Source organism: Taudactylus pleione, unplaced genomic scaffold (genome assembly GCF_031769625.1).
Source record: "Taudactylus pleione unplaced genomic scaffold, aTauple2 ptg000134l, whole genome shotgun sequence".
Taxonomy (NCBI): Eukaryota; Metazoa; Chordata; class Amphibia; order Anura; family Myobatrachidae; genus Taudactylus; species Taudactylus pleione.
Genome location: NW_028284536.1, coordinates 7,904,623 through 7,920,731, shown reverse-complemented (window position 1 = coordinate 7,920,731; position 16,109 = coordinate 7,904,623). Strand labels below are relative to the sequence as shown.

The window sequence follows — 16,109 nt, the reverse complement described above, 5'->3', positions numbered from 1 at the left end:
CCAAGGAGCGCAGGAAACATTAGATTTCAAGCAATAAAATTAATGTTACTCTTCTAAATGACAACATACAACAACTTCTAACTATACAGAATACACTGATGTACCGTATAGGGGCTGACCCCAAGCACACGGGTGCAGCTTCCTAATTGGCTGTTATTCCATAGATAAACACGGTGCGTTCTTCATGGGGTGCGTGCATCCTGCCTGCTAAGGGGCATATTCTCACGTTCCTGCTAGGCTGTATTAGCGGGGCGCCGCGCCATGCCCGCTTTTAAAAAAAACTAAAATGCTCCCTGTCCTTATGAAGAATTGGCTTCCGCTATCTTTGCGGGTAGGCTTGGGGGGCAGCCCATTATCTCTGAGCGTGCTGGGCACGCCCCCTAGAGGCCACACTCCCTTTTTGAGCCTGCGCAGATTTGCTCTTCCTTATAATCGGCGCCATGTCCTATTTAATACCTAGTGTGAGCACTATATTGAATTACCCGCAGGGTTTACCTTGCTGATAATTGTCAATCCGAACACATTCAAAAAGGTCCTGCATCCTCCCCCCGCGCCCCCCGGGGTTACCGCCAGAGGGTGCACTTAATGCAGAATTTTTTCTTGCGGAATCCATGAGTTGTCGCACATTACCCATATTCACCACGCGGGTAGGAAGCAGAATAATTGAATAGCTCCTGGCGTCAAACCCAGAGCTTTCCCCGCGCAGTAAATGCCGCCATGTCTCTGTCCAGACCGCGATGGCTCCTGTTACAATGTTGCAGTTACAACTTGAGAAGTGTTAAGCTGGGTACACAACCATTCAATGGAACGCCCGATATATCTTGTGCATCGGTTGGTGTGTGCAGACGATATGTCTGTGAACAACGTCACAGCCGATGCCCAATATATCTGCAGGTAATCGGCTCATCGCGCTGTGTAACGGCGGTCAGCCGCCTGCCAGTGCACTTGCTGCAGAGGCCGCCGGTAACATCATCAATGGGCGGACACACGTAAATGCTCGCCCATATGTAACGTCAGTCACGACACATTGGGCCGACGATTGGTAAGCGTGTAAGCACTTACCAATCGTCTTATAGGACGGCGGATCGGCCGGAAGGGCGATCTGTCCTAGTGTGTACCCAGCTTTACTAGTCCCAGGGCTGCCATTTAGTACCCGCGTTCCTCCAGGAATAATTATGTATACAGGCCAATGTGTATTAAGCTGCGATTATTACATCAGTACCTACCAGTGTCTTACAAAGATCTACGTTTAATTGTGTAATAATTAGCTCGTTATCCTCACCAAGTGCATTGGCGAGGGAAATTTAAACTGATCAGATCTATTTTATTTGTATCCGCTGATATTGTATATGTACTAAGTGAATCTGTATATGGTATATCAGTTTATTCTGTCCTGATACAAGTAATATTTTGTAATTAATAAATGTAAAATTACTTTTATTACTTGAAATGTAATGTTTTCTGAGCTTTATGTTTCCATTAGTGGTCACACAGGCCCAGCACAGGTATATAGGTTACATTGTATAGTATACACACAGGCCCAGCACAGGTATATAGGTTACATTGTATAGTATACACACAGCCCAGCACAGGTATATAGGTTACATTGTATAGTGTACACACAGGCCCAGCACAGGTATATAGGTTACATTGTATAGTGTACACACAGGCCCAGCACAGGTATATAGGTTACATTGTATAGTATACACACAGCCCAGCACAGGTATATAGGTTACATTGTATAGTGTACACACAGGCCCAGCACAGGTATATAGGTTACATTGTATAGTATACACACAGGCCCAGCACAGGTATATAGGTTACATTGTATAGTATACACACAGCCCAGCACAGGTATATAGGTTACATTGTATAGTATACACACAGGCCCAGCACAGGTATATAGGTTACATTGTATAGTATACACACAGGCCCAGCACAGGTATATAGGTTACATTGTATAGTATACACACAGCCCAGCACAGGTATATAGGTTACATTGTATAGTATACACACAGCCCAGCACAGGTATATAGGTTACATTGTATAGTATACACACAGGCCCAGCACAGGTATATAGGTTACATTGTATAGTATACACACAGCCCAGCACAGGTATATAGGTTACATTGTATAGTATACACACAGGCCCAGCACAGGTATATAGGTTACATTGTATAGTATACACACAGCCCAGCACAGGTATATAGGTTACATTGTATAGTGTACACACAGGCCCAGCACAGGTATATAGGTTACATTGTATAGTGTACACACAGGCCCAGCACAGGTATATAGGTTACATTGTATAGTATACACACAGCCCAGCACAGGTATATAGGTTACATTGTATAGTGTACACACAGGCCCAGCACAGGTATATAGGTTACATTGTATAGTATACACACAGGCCCAGCACAGGTATATAGGTTACATTGTATAGTATACACACAGGCCCAGCACAGGTATATAGGTTACATTGTATAGTATACACACAGCCCAGCACAGGTATATAGGTTACATTGTATAGTATACACACAGGCCCAGCACAGGTATATAGGTTACATTGTATAGTATACACACAGGCCCAGCACAGGTATATAGGTTACATTGTATAGTATACACACAGCCCAGCACAGGTATATAGGTTACATTGTATAGTATACACACAGGCCCAGCACAGGTATATAGGTTACATTGTATAGTATACACACAGGCCCAGCACAGGTATATAGGTTACATTGTATAGTATACACACAGCCCAGCACAGGTATATAGGTTACATTGTATAGTATACACACAGGCCCAGCACAGGTATATAGGTTACATTGTATAGTATACACACAGGCCCAGCACAGGTATATAGGTTACATTGTATAGTATACACACAGGCCCAGCACAGGTATATAGGTTACATTGTATAGTATACACACAGGCCCAGCACAGGTATATAGGTTACATTGTATAGTATACACACAGGCCCAGCACAGGTATATAGGTTACATTGTATAGTATACACACAGCCCAGCACAGGTATATAGGTTACATTGTATAGTATACACACAGGCCCAGCACAGGTATATAGGTTACATTGTATAGTATACACACAGGCCCAGCACAGGTATATAGGTTACATTGTATAGTATACACACAGCCCAGCACAGGTATATAGGTTACATTGTATAGTATACACACAGCCCAGCACAGGTATATAGGTTACATTGTATAGTGTACACACAGGCCCAGCACAGGTATATAGGTTACATTGTATAGTGTACACACAGGCCCAGCACAGGTATATAGGTTACATTGTATAGTATACACACAGCCCAGCACAGGTATATAGGTTACATTGTATAGTGTACACACAGGCCCAGCACAGGTATATAGGTTACATTGTATAGTATACACACAGGCCCAGCACAGGTATATAGGTTACATTGTATAGTATACACACAGGCCCAGCACAGATATATAGGTTACATTGTATAGTATACACACAGCCCAGCACAGGTATATAGGTTACATTGTATAGTATACACACAGGCCCAGCACAGGTATATAGGTTACATTGTATAGTATACACACAGGCCCAGCACAGGTATATAGGTTACATTGTATAGTATACACACAGCCCAGCACAGGTATATAGGTTACATTGTATAGTATACACACAGGCCCAGCACAGGTATATAGGTTACATTGTATAGTATACACACAGGCCCAGCACAGGTATATAGGTTACATTGTATAGTATACACACAGCCCAGCACAGGTATATAGGTTACATTGTATAGTATACACACAGGCCCAGCACAGGTATATAGGTTACATTGTATAGTATACACACAGGCCCAGCACAGGTATATAGGTTACATTGTATAGTATACACACAGCCCAGCACAGGTATATAGGTTACATTGTATAGTATACACACAGGCCCAGCACAGGTATATAGGTTACATTGTATAGTATACACACAGGCCCAGCACAGGTATATAGGTTACATTGTATAGTATACACACAGGCCCAGCACAGGTATATAGGTTACATTGTATAGTATACACACAGGCCCAGCACAGGTATATAGGTTACATTGTATAGTATACACACAGGCCCAGCACAGGTATATAGGTTACATTGTATAGTATACACACAGCCCAGCACAGGTATATAGGTTACATTGTATAGTATACACACAGGCCCAGCACAGGTATATAGGTTACATTGTATAGTATACACACAGCCCAGCACAGGTATATAGGTTACATTGTATAGTATACACACAGTCCAGCACAGGTATATAGGTTACATTGTATAGTATACACACAGGCCCAGCACAGGTATATAGGTTACATTGTATAGTATACACACAGGCCCAGCACAGGTATATAGGTTACATTGTATAGTATACACACAGGCCCAGCACAGGTATATAGGTTACATTGTATAGTATACACACAGGCCCAGCACAGGTATATAGGTTACATTGTATAGTATACACACAGCCCAGCACAGGTATATAGGTTACATTGTATAGTATACACACAGGCCCAGCACAGGTATATAGGTTACATTGTATAGTATACACACAGGCCCAGCACAGGTATATAGGTTACATTGTATAGTATACACACAGCCCAGCACAGGTATATAGGTTACATTGTATAGTATACACACAGGCCCAGCACAGGTATATAGGTTACATTGTATAGTATACACACAGGCCCAGCACAGGTATATAGGTTACATTGTATAGTGTACACACAGGCCCAGCACAGGTATATAGGTTACATTGTATAGTATACACACAGGCCCAGCACAGGTATATAGGTTACATTGTATAGTGTACACACAGCCCAGCACAGGTATATAGGTTACATTGTATAGTGTACACACAGGCCCAGCACAGGTATATAGGTTACATTGTATAGTATACACACAGGCCCAGCACAGGTATATAGGTTACATTGTATAGTATACACACAGGCCCAGCACAGGTATATAGGTTACATTGTATAGTGTACACACAGCCCAGCACAGGTATATAGGTTACATTGTATAGTGTACACACAGGCCCAGCACAGGTATATAGGTTACATTGTATAGTATACACACAGGCCCAGCACAGGTATATAGGTTACATTGTATAGTGTACACACAGGCCCAGCACAGGTATAGGTTACATTGTATAGTATACACACAGGCCCAGCACAGGTATATAGGTTACATTGTATAGTATACACACAGGCCCAGCACAGGTATATAGGTTACATTGTATAGTATACACACAGGCCCAGCACAGGTATATAGGTTACATTGTATAGTGTACACACAGGCCCAGCACAGGTATATAGGTTACATTGTATAGTATACACACAGGCCCAGCACAGGTATATAGGTTACATTGTATAGTGTACACACAGGCCCAGCACAGGTATATAGGTTACATTGTATGGTATACACACAGGCCCAGCACAGGTATATAGGTTACATTGTATAGTGTACACACAGCCCAGCACAGGTATATAGGTTACATTGTATAGTGTACACACAGCCCAGCACAGGTATATAGGTTACATTGTATAGTGTACACACAGCCCAGCACAGGTATATAGGTTACATTGTATAGTATACACACAGCCCAGCACAGGTATATATGTTACATTGTATAGTGTACACACAGGCCCAGCACAGGTATATAGGTTACATTGTATAGTGTACACACAGCCCAGCACAGGTATATAGGTTACATTGTATAGTGTACACACAGCCCAGCACAGGTATATAGGTTACATTGTATAGTATACACACAGGCCCAGCACAGGTATATAGGTTACATTGTATAGTGTACACACAGGCCCAGCACAGGTATATAGGTTACATTGTATAGTATACACACAGGCCCAGCACAGGTATATAGGTTACATTGTATAGTATACACACAGGCCCAGCACAGGTATATAGGTTACATTGTATAGTGTACACACAGGCCCAGCACAGGTATATAGGTTACATTGTATAGTATACACACAGCCCAGCACAGGTATATAGGTTACATTGTATAGTGTACACACAGGCCCAGCACTGGTATATAGGTTACATTGTATAGTGTACACACAGGCCCAGCACAGGTATATAGGTTACATTGTATAGTGTACACACAGGCCCAGCACAGGTATATAGGTTACATTGTATAGTGTACACACAGGCCCAGCACAGGTATATAGGTTACATTGTATAGTGTGTACACAGGCCCAGCACAGGTATATAGGTTACATTGTATAGTGTACACACAGGCCCAGCACAGGTATATAGGTTACATTGTATAGTATACACACAGGCCCAGCACAGGTATATAGGTTACATTGTATAGTGTACACACAGGCCCAGCACAGGTATATAGGTTACATTGTATAGTTTACACACAGCCCAGCACAGGTATATAGGTTACATTGTATAGTGTACACACAGCCCAGCACAGGTATATAGGTTACATTGTATAGTGTACACACAGGCCCAGCACAGGTATATAGGTTACATTGTATAGTATACACACAGGCCCAGCACAGGTATATAGGTTACATTGTATAGTATACACACAGGCCCAGCACAGGTATATAGGTTACATTGTATAGTGTACACACAGCCCAGCACAGGTATATAGGTTACATTGTATAGTGTACACACAGCCCAGCACAGGTATATAGGTTACATTGTATAGTATACACACAGCCCAGCACAGGTATATAGGTTACATTGTATAGTGTACACACAGGCCCAGCACAGGTATATAGGTTACATTGTATAGTGTACACACAGGCCCAGCACAGGTATATAGGTTACATTGTATAGTGTACACACAGCCCAGCACAGGTATATAGGTTACATTGTATAGTATACACACAGGCCCAGCACAGGTATAGGTTACATTGTATAGTGTACACACAGGCCCAGCACAGGTAATAAGGTTACATTGTATAGTATACACACAGCCCAGCACAGGTATATAGGTTACATTGTATAGTATACACACAGGCCCAGCACAGGTATATAGGTTACATTGTATAGTGTACACACAGGCCCAGCACAGGTATATAGGTTACATTGTATAGTGTACACACAGGCCCAGCACAGGTATATAGGTTACATTGTATAGTGTACACACAGGCCCAGCACAGGTATATAGGTTACATTGTATAGTGTACACACAGGCCCAGCACAGGTATATAGGTTACATTGTATAGTGTACACACAGCCCAGCACAGGTATATAGGTTACATTGTATAGTGTACACACAGGCCCAGCACAGGTATATAGGTTACATTGTATAGTGTACACACAGGCCCAGCACAGGTATATAGGTTACATTGTATAGTGTACACACAGGCCCAGCACAGGTATATAGGTTACATTGTATAGTGTACACACAGGCCCAGCACAGGTATATAGGTTACATTGTATAGTGTACACACAGCCCAGCACAGGTATATAGGTTACATTGTATAGTGTACACACAGCCCAGCACAGGTATATAGGTTACATTGTATAGTGTACACACAGGCCCAGCACAGGTATATAGGTTACATTGTATAGTATACACACAGGCCCAGCACAGGTATATAGGTTACATTGTATAGTGTACACACAGGCCCAGCACAGGTATATAGGTTACATTGTATAGTGTACACACTGCCCAGCACAGGTATATAGGTTACATTGTATAGTATACACACAGGCCCAGCACAGGTATATAGGTTACATTGTATAGTGTACACACAGCCCAGCACAGGTATATAGGTTACATTGTATAGTGTACACACAGGCCCAGCACAGGTATATAGGTTACATTGTATAGTATACACACAGGCCCAGCACAGGTATATAGGTTACATTGTATAGTGTACACACAGGCCCAGCACAGGTATATAGGTTACATTGTATAGTGTACACACAGCCCAGCACAGGTAAAGGTTACATTGTATAGTGTACACACAGCCCAGCACAGGTATATAGGTTACATTGTATAGTATACACACAGGCCCAGCACAGGTATATAGGTTACATTGTATAGTGTACACACAGCCCAGCACAGGTATATAGGTTACATTGTATAGTATACACACAGGCCCAGCACAGGTATATAGGTTACATTGTATAGTATACACACAGGCCCAGCACAGGTATATAGGTTACATTGTATAGTGTACACACAGCCCAGCACAGGTATATAGGTTACATTGTATAGTATACACACAGGCCCAGCACAGGTATATAGGTTACATTGTATAGTATACACACAGGCCCAGCACAGGTATATAGGTTACATTGTATAGTGTACACACAGGCCCAGCACAGGTATATAGGTTACATTGTATAGTGTACACACAGCCCAGCACAGGTATATAGGTTACATTGTATAGTGTACACACAGGCCCAGCACAGGTATATAGGTTACATTGTATAGTGTACACACAGGCCCAGCACAGGTATATAGGTTACATTGTATAGTATACACACAGGCCCAGCACAGGTATATAGGTTACATTGTATAGTGTACACACAGGCCCAGCACAGGTATATAGGTTACATTGTATAGTGTACACACAGGCCCAGCACAGGTATATAGGTTACATTGTATAGTATACACACAACCCAGCACAGGTATAGGTTACATTGTATAGTATACACACAGGCCCAGCACAGGTATATAGGTTACATTGTATAGTATACACACAACCCAGCACAGGTATAGGTTACATTGTATAGTATACACACAGGCCCAGCACAGGTATAGGTTACATTGTATAGTGTACACACAGGCCCAGCACAGGTATATAGGTTACATTGTATAGTATACACACAGGCCCAGCACAGGTATATAGGTTACATTGTATAGTGTGTACACACAGGCCCAGCACAGGTATATAGGTTACATTGTATAGTGTGTACACACAGGCCCAGCACAGGTATATAGGTTACATTGTATAGTATACACACAGGCCCAGCACAGGTATATAGGTTACATTGTATAGTATACACACAGCCCAGCACAGGTATATAGGTTACATTGTATAGTGTACACACAGGCCCAGCACAGGTATATAGGTTACATTGTATAGTGTACACACAGGCCCAGCACAAGTATATAGGTTACATTGTATAGTATACACACAGGCCCAGCACAGGTATATAGGTTACATTGTATAGTGTACACACAGCCCAGCACAGGTATATAGGTTACATTGTATAGTGTACACACAGGCCCAGCACAGGTATAGGTTACATTGTATAGTATACACACAGGCCCAGCACAGGTATATAGGTTACATTGTATAGTGTACACACAGCCCAGCACAGGTATATAGGTTACATTGTATAGTATACACACAGCCCAGCACAGGTATATAGGTTACATTGTATAGTGTACATACAGGCCCAGCACAGGTATATAGGTTACATTGTATAGTATACACACAGCCCAGCACAGGTATATAGGTTACATTGTATAGTATACACACAGGCCCAGCACAGGTATATAGGTTACATTGTATAGTATACACACAGGCCCAGCACAGGTATATAGGTTACATTGTATAGTATACACACAGCCCAGCACAGGTATAGGTTACATTGTATAGTGTACACACAGGCCCAGCACAGGTATATAGGTTACATTGTATAGTGTACTCACAGCCCAGCACAGGTATATAGGTTACATTGTATAGTATACACACAGGCCCAGCACAGGTATATAGGTTACATTGTATAGTATACACACAGCCCAGCACAGGTATAGGTTACATTGTATAGTGTACACACAGGCCCAGCACAGGTATATAGGTTACATTGTATAGTGTACACACAGCCCAGCACAGGTATATAGGTTACATTGTATAGTGTACACACAGCCCAGCACAGGTATATAGGTTACATTGTATAGTGTACACACAGGCCCAGCACAGGTATATAGGTTACATTGTATAGTATACACACAGGCCCAGCACAGGTATATAGGTTACATTGTATAGTGTACACACAGGCCCAGCACAGGTATAGGTTACATTGTATAGTATACACACAGGCCCAGCACAGGTATTTCTACTTCAGGGTCCATAGGGGGTCCACAGGGTTGACCTTGGGGGTATAGCTGGATCTGGATCCATGGGCACCACGCAGTTAAAGCTTTAGCTGCTCCCAGGATGCACTTGGGTCCGTCCTCCTCTATACCCCGCCCCCGGCCACAGCACCTCAGTTTGAGTTCACCTGCGCAGGGGGGCTGCAGGAGCAGCCCCCAAAAGCTTTCTATTTAAAAAAAAAAAAAAAAAAAAAAGAGCCTTTTAGATTTTTATTTTAAAACAGAGGCTCTAGTGTGGCAGCGACGGGCTGTCTATGCAGACGCCCACGCTGCCGCTCTCCTTCCCCCCTGGCGCCGCGACGCCAGTACTGCACTGGGGATCGCGGCGGGAGGCCAGAGTCCGTACTAGCCGGACTCTGGGTCCCTCCCTGGACTGCTGCCGGAGTCGCCGGGGACAAGGTAAGCCGCGAGTCGCCGATTAGCGGCGGCTCGCGGGTTTCGCCTGCACATGCAGTCCTTTGCCCCTGGTCCTAGGGGACAGACCGGGGGCCGCTAGCGGTGGCGGCGGGCTCCCCCTCTGAGGAGGAATAACCCGTGGGACCACTAGACCACCAGGGATATATGGCAAGCGGGATGCCGTTAAGCCCTGGGGTTAATATGCTAGCCAGGGGAGGAAGCCTTCCCTGTCAGCGGCTCCTCCCCTCAGCTCAGCGCGCCTTTCAGCACGGAGTCTGGCGTCGCTGAGCTGCAGTTACACGGCCACTCCTCCTCTGAGGTCTCCAGCGGCCATTTTCTCATAGTGGCAGCGCAGATCTTCAGGGAGCACGCGGACCGGTCCCCCTGTGTACCTCTCCCCTGATTAAGGACAGCGTACACAGCACTATAGCCCTCCCAGACACTGAATCTGGGCAGGTTGATTGTAGTGGAAAGGTGCAGTGAGTATATCTTCCTGCATGGTATGTGACTTTTGCTAGTGCTGCCTGTCTGTGCTTATTTTCTACTTACTGTCAGCTTATACCTATCCCTTTACTTCTCCTACAAGCCCTACAGGTGTGTGGGGGAGGGGCGTTTCTACTGACCTCACTTATATAGATCACGTATTTGTGAGGTCCGTCACATACAGTTGTGTGCTACTCAGTGCCATATTGTGGGCTGTTGTTCAGCACACCGGTGAGTGCGTTTTACTTCTACCCTGGTGCCAGATATATAATATATTCTGTCATGTCAGACGAGGAGGTTGAGTGCTCAGTGGCTCCGGTGTTGGCCTCCTGCGGACGATGTTCTGCAGGAGTGGATAGGGAGGATTTGTCACAGGATGGCCTGTGTAGTCGATGCCAGGTGGCTCCTGGCCCATCCAGACCTTCTCTGGCGCAGGAACCACCGTGGGCGATGTTTTCTCAAGTGCTGGTGTCTATTGCAGACCGTCTGTCGGTCCCGACTGCTCTCCCTACTAGGGCGGTGCCCCAGCCGACCATCCCCCATTCCCCGGGTGTCCCGCAGTTATTGCGGAGTCCTCCTGGGTCTCAATCAGTAGGTCCCTATGCGGGGTTGCCTATGTATATACAGGCTTCCCCTGTGCCGCAGCAGCCTGTGGTACCTTTTCAGGCCCCTATGGCGACGCCTCCACCATGGGTGGATGTGCTCTCCAACTCCGTGCAAAATTTGGCGGCCGCTTCCTCGGCTTTTCAGTCAATGTTGCAGACTGACATGCCTTCTAGGATTTCTAAACGCCCACTCATGACACGGGCTGCTGAGGTATCGGACTCAGAGGGTTCCTCAGATGATGGGGAGGTCCCTGATGACACTGACTCGGACGCCTCGGTCCAGGAAATGGATACCAAGTCGTCCATTAATGTGCGAGCACTAGTTAGGGCGGTGCAAGCTATTCTTCTTATAGAGGATGAGGCACCGGTTCCTAAGTCGAAGTTTCCTAGTTTCAAAAAAACTAAGGTGGCTTCTGCGGTGTTTCCCCTGTCGGATCAGTTGACGGATCATATGACGGTAGCTTGGCAGGCGCCCAGTAAGAGATTCCTTCCTCAGAAGCGGTTGGCTTCTAATTACCCCTTCCCTGAGGCACATTGTAAAAAATGGGAAACTCCACCGGCGGTGGATTCCCATGTCACCCGTTTGACTCGGGGCGCCACCTTACCATTACCGTCGATATCCTCGTTGAAGGATCCCACGGACAGGAAAGTTGAGACTTGCTTAAAGTCTATTTACTCCCTCTCCGGGGCGGTGGCCCGACCGTCCATGGCCATCTCCTGGGTGGCCAAGGCCATTGAGGGGTGGGCCAATGCATTGGAAGATACCTTCCCGGACGACGCTCCGGATGTCCAGCGGGCGTTGTTGGGACAAATGAGGGACGCTGCTTCTTACATTGGAGAAGCTTCTTTAGATGCTAGTCTGCTGACCTCGCGGGTATCGGCTGCAGCGGTGTCTGCCCGCCGATCCTTATGGTTGCGGTCCTGGAGAGCGGACTCTGATTCAAAGAAAGGTCTGGAGGCCTTACCTTTCAATGGGGAATTACTATTTGGTCCGGACTTGGACAAAATAGTGGACACCCTGGCTAAATCCAAGTTGGCCTTCCTCCCTTCGGCGGCACTGCCTGCTAAGGTTCGGAGTTCGGCTTTTCGTTCCTTTCGGGTTCAGGGTAAGGCGAAAGGTCAGTCCTTCCCGAGACAGTCTGCGAGTAAGACGGCCTCTAAACCCAAGAAGCAAGCCTGGAGTGCTCGGCGCCCTTCTTCCAAGCAGGAAGATAAACCTGCGGCCTGATGGGACGGGCCTCCCTCTGGGGGACCTCAGAGTGGGAGGCCGACTTCTTCTATTTGCCCAGTGCTGGCACAATACCACCACGGATGCCTGGGTTCGAGAAGTGGTCTCCCAGGGGTACGCCCTGTCTTTTCGGCACAGACCACCCCACCAGTTTTTCTGCACAAGTCCTTCTCAGGACAAGACCAAGGCGTTACAGGTTCAGGAGGCTATAGAGTCCTTGCTGAAAGCAGGGGTCATTGTTCCCGTTCCTCTATCACAACGAGGGACGGGGTATTATTCGTCTCTGTTTCTGGTGCAGAAACCCAATGGTTCTCATCGTCCTATCCTCAACTTGAAGTCTCTGAACAAATTCCTCAGAGTTCCCAAGTTCAGGATGGAAACGTTACGTTCCATCATTCTGGCGATGGAACCGGGGGATTACATGGTGTCCCTGGACATCCAGGACGCCTACCTCCATGTTCCGATAGCATCTTCACACCAGCGGTATCTGAGGTTCGCTATCCTTCAACACCACTATCAGTTTCGGGCGCTACCCTTTGGTCTCTCCACGGCACCGAGGGTGTTCACGAAGCTTATGGCGGTCATGGCCGCACATCTTCGGAACCAGAATGTACGGCTGCTGCCGTACCTGGACGACCTCCTGTTGCTGGCGAGCTCCCCGGAGGTACTGCTTCAACATCTCCACCTGACGATCGCTTGCCTGCAAGCACACGGGTGGTTGATAAATTGGAAAAAGTCCTCCCTGATTCCATCACAGCGGATGGTTCATTTGGGAGCCCTGCTGGATTCGCGTCAGCAAAGGATCTTCCTGACTCCGGAGAAGGTCGCCTCCCTACAGCTGCGGATACGCAGTTGCCTGAGCCGTTGCCGCCTGTCGGTCCATTCGGCTATGAGAGTTCTGGGGTCCATGGTGTCGACATTCGACATGGTGGAATTTGCCCAGTTCCATTCCCGGCCCCTGCAGGGGCTGATTCTATCAGAATGGAACGGGTTACCTCACCGGATCCGCTCTCAGGTGCTGGTGTTGTCTCCGGACGTTCGGCTATCTTTGGCTTGGTGGCTTCAGACAGCTCACCTAATCGAGGGGCGCTCATTTTGGATCCCGGACTGGGTCCTGCTCACGACGGATGCCAGTCTCCGGGGTTGGGGGGCAGTGACCGGCTCTTTGTCGCTTCAGGGTCGTTGGTCAGCGGAAGAAGCACTTCTCCCCATCAACATCCTGGAACTGCGGGCAGTATTCAGGGCCCTGCAGTCGTCCGGCCCCGCTCTTCACGGAAGGGCGGTACAGGTGCAGTCCGACAACGCCACCACGGTGGCGTATATCAATCACCAAGGCGGAACTCGCAGTCAGGCAGCGATGTCGGAGGTGTCTCGTATCCTGACTTGGGCGGAGGGTCACATTCCAGCGATCTCGGCGGTCTTCATCCCCGGAGTCCTCAATTGGGAGGCGGACTTCCTCAGCCGTCACGACGTGCATCCCGGGGAATGGTCGCTTCACCCAGAGGTGTTTCAGCTACTCGTGGACAGGTGGGGACTGCCGGAGCTGGACTTGATGGCCTCCCGTCACAATCACAAGTTGCCCGTTTACGGGTCAAGGACAAGAGACGCAGGTGCAAGTCTGGTGGACGCGCTGTCGGTGAAATGGACGTTTCACCTGGCGTATCTGTTTCCTCCGATATCCCTGCTTCCTCGGGTTCTGCGGAAATTCAAGCAGGACGGCGGCATGCTCGTGCTGGTAGCTCCGGCGTGGCCCAGACGTCCTTGGTACTCCGATCTCAGGAGCCTCTCCATCGACGCTCCGTACCTTCTTCCTCAGCGTCGGGACCTGTTGTCTCAGGGGCCCTGCCTTTACCCGCATCTGGGTCGGCTGTCTTTGACGGCGTGGCTCTTGAGACAGCCGTCTTGAGGTCTCGGGGCTTCTCCAGTTCGGTTATTGGTACCATGCTCAGGGCACGCAAGCCTGCTTCAGCACGGATTTATCACAGAGTGTGGCACACTTACTTTCAGTGGTGTGAGTCCAGACATTATGATCCTCAGGTGTTCCGAGTTTCTAGGATCTTGGAATTTCTTCAGTCAGGATTGGATCTCGGCTTACGCCTTGCATCTCTGAAGGTTCATGTGTCCGCCTTGTCCGTGTGGTTTCAACGGCGGATTGCAATACTACCAGACGTTCACACCTATTTCCAAGGTGTTCTCAGGATCCAGCCTCCCTTTGTGCCTCCTGTGGCTCCTTGGGACTTGGCGGTGGTGCTACGGGTCCTGCAGGGTCCTCCGTTTGAGCCTCTTGAGACGGTGGAGCTCAAGTGGCTGACATTTAAGACGGTTTTTCTCCTGGCATTTGCTTCGGCCAGGAGGGTGTCTGAATTGGGGGCGCTTTCCTGTCGCCCTCCTTTCCTGATTTTTCACCAGGACAGAGCGGTGCTCCGCACTCGTCCTGAGTTTTTGCCCAAAGTGGTCTCGAAGTTCCATATTAATCAGGAACTTGTTGTGCCAGCTTTTCAGTCCCCTGATCTTTCAGCTGGTGAGACTTCCTTAGATGTGGTCCGGGCGCTTAGAATTTATGTAGACCGGACGGCTTCGGTTAGGAAGTCTGATTCCTTGTTTATCCTCTTTGGTTTTCACCAGAGGGGTTGGCCTGCCAACAAACAAACGTTAGCCCGTTGGCTTCGTTCCGTTATTTGTGAGGCTTATGCACAGGAGGGCTTACCTGTGCCAGCCTCTGTTAAGGCTCATTCCACTCGTTCTGTGGGTCCCTCTTGGGCTGCTAGACGTGGCGCCTCCGCTGTTCAGCTGTGTAAGGCGGCCACTTGGTCTTCAATTCAAACGTTTTTGAGGTTCTATGCGTTTGACACCTTTGCCTCTCAGGATGCATCCTTTGGGCGCCGGGTTCTCCTTTCAGCACAGGAGCGTCCCCGCCCTTAGTTGTACTGCTTTGGGACATCCCCAAGGTCAACCCTGTGGACCCCCTATGGACCCTGAAGTAGAAAACAAGAGATATGGTAAGAACTTACCTTTGTTATCTCTGTTTCTACGAAGTCCATAGGGTCCACAGGGCGCCCGCCCTGACGCACCTGGCTTCAAATGGGCTGTGTGGCTGGTCACCGGTTTTCCGTCTCCCATTTCTGTGAGTATGGTTTCTTGTGTGTTCCAGTCTTCCTTCTCTCTGTTTAGTCTCCTCCTCCGGCATTGGCTGCTTACCAACTGAGGTGCTGTGGCCGGGGGCGGGGTATAGAGGAGGACGGACCCAAGTGCATCCTGG

The 16,109-nt window shown here is 47.3% G+C and overlaps 1 protein-coding gene across 2 annotated transcripts in view; it reads left to right on the top strand.

Annotated features, from left to right (window-relative positions):
• LOC148523426 (zinc finger protein 169-like) overlaps positions 1–16,109 on the top strand; it is a 36,713-nt gene that overhangs the window by 11,869 nt on the left and 8,735 nt on the right. The gene's annotated exons all lie outside the window — the stretch shown is intronic.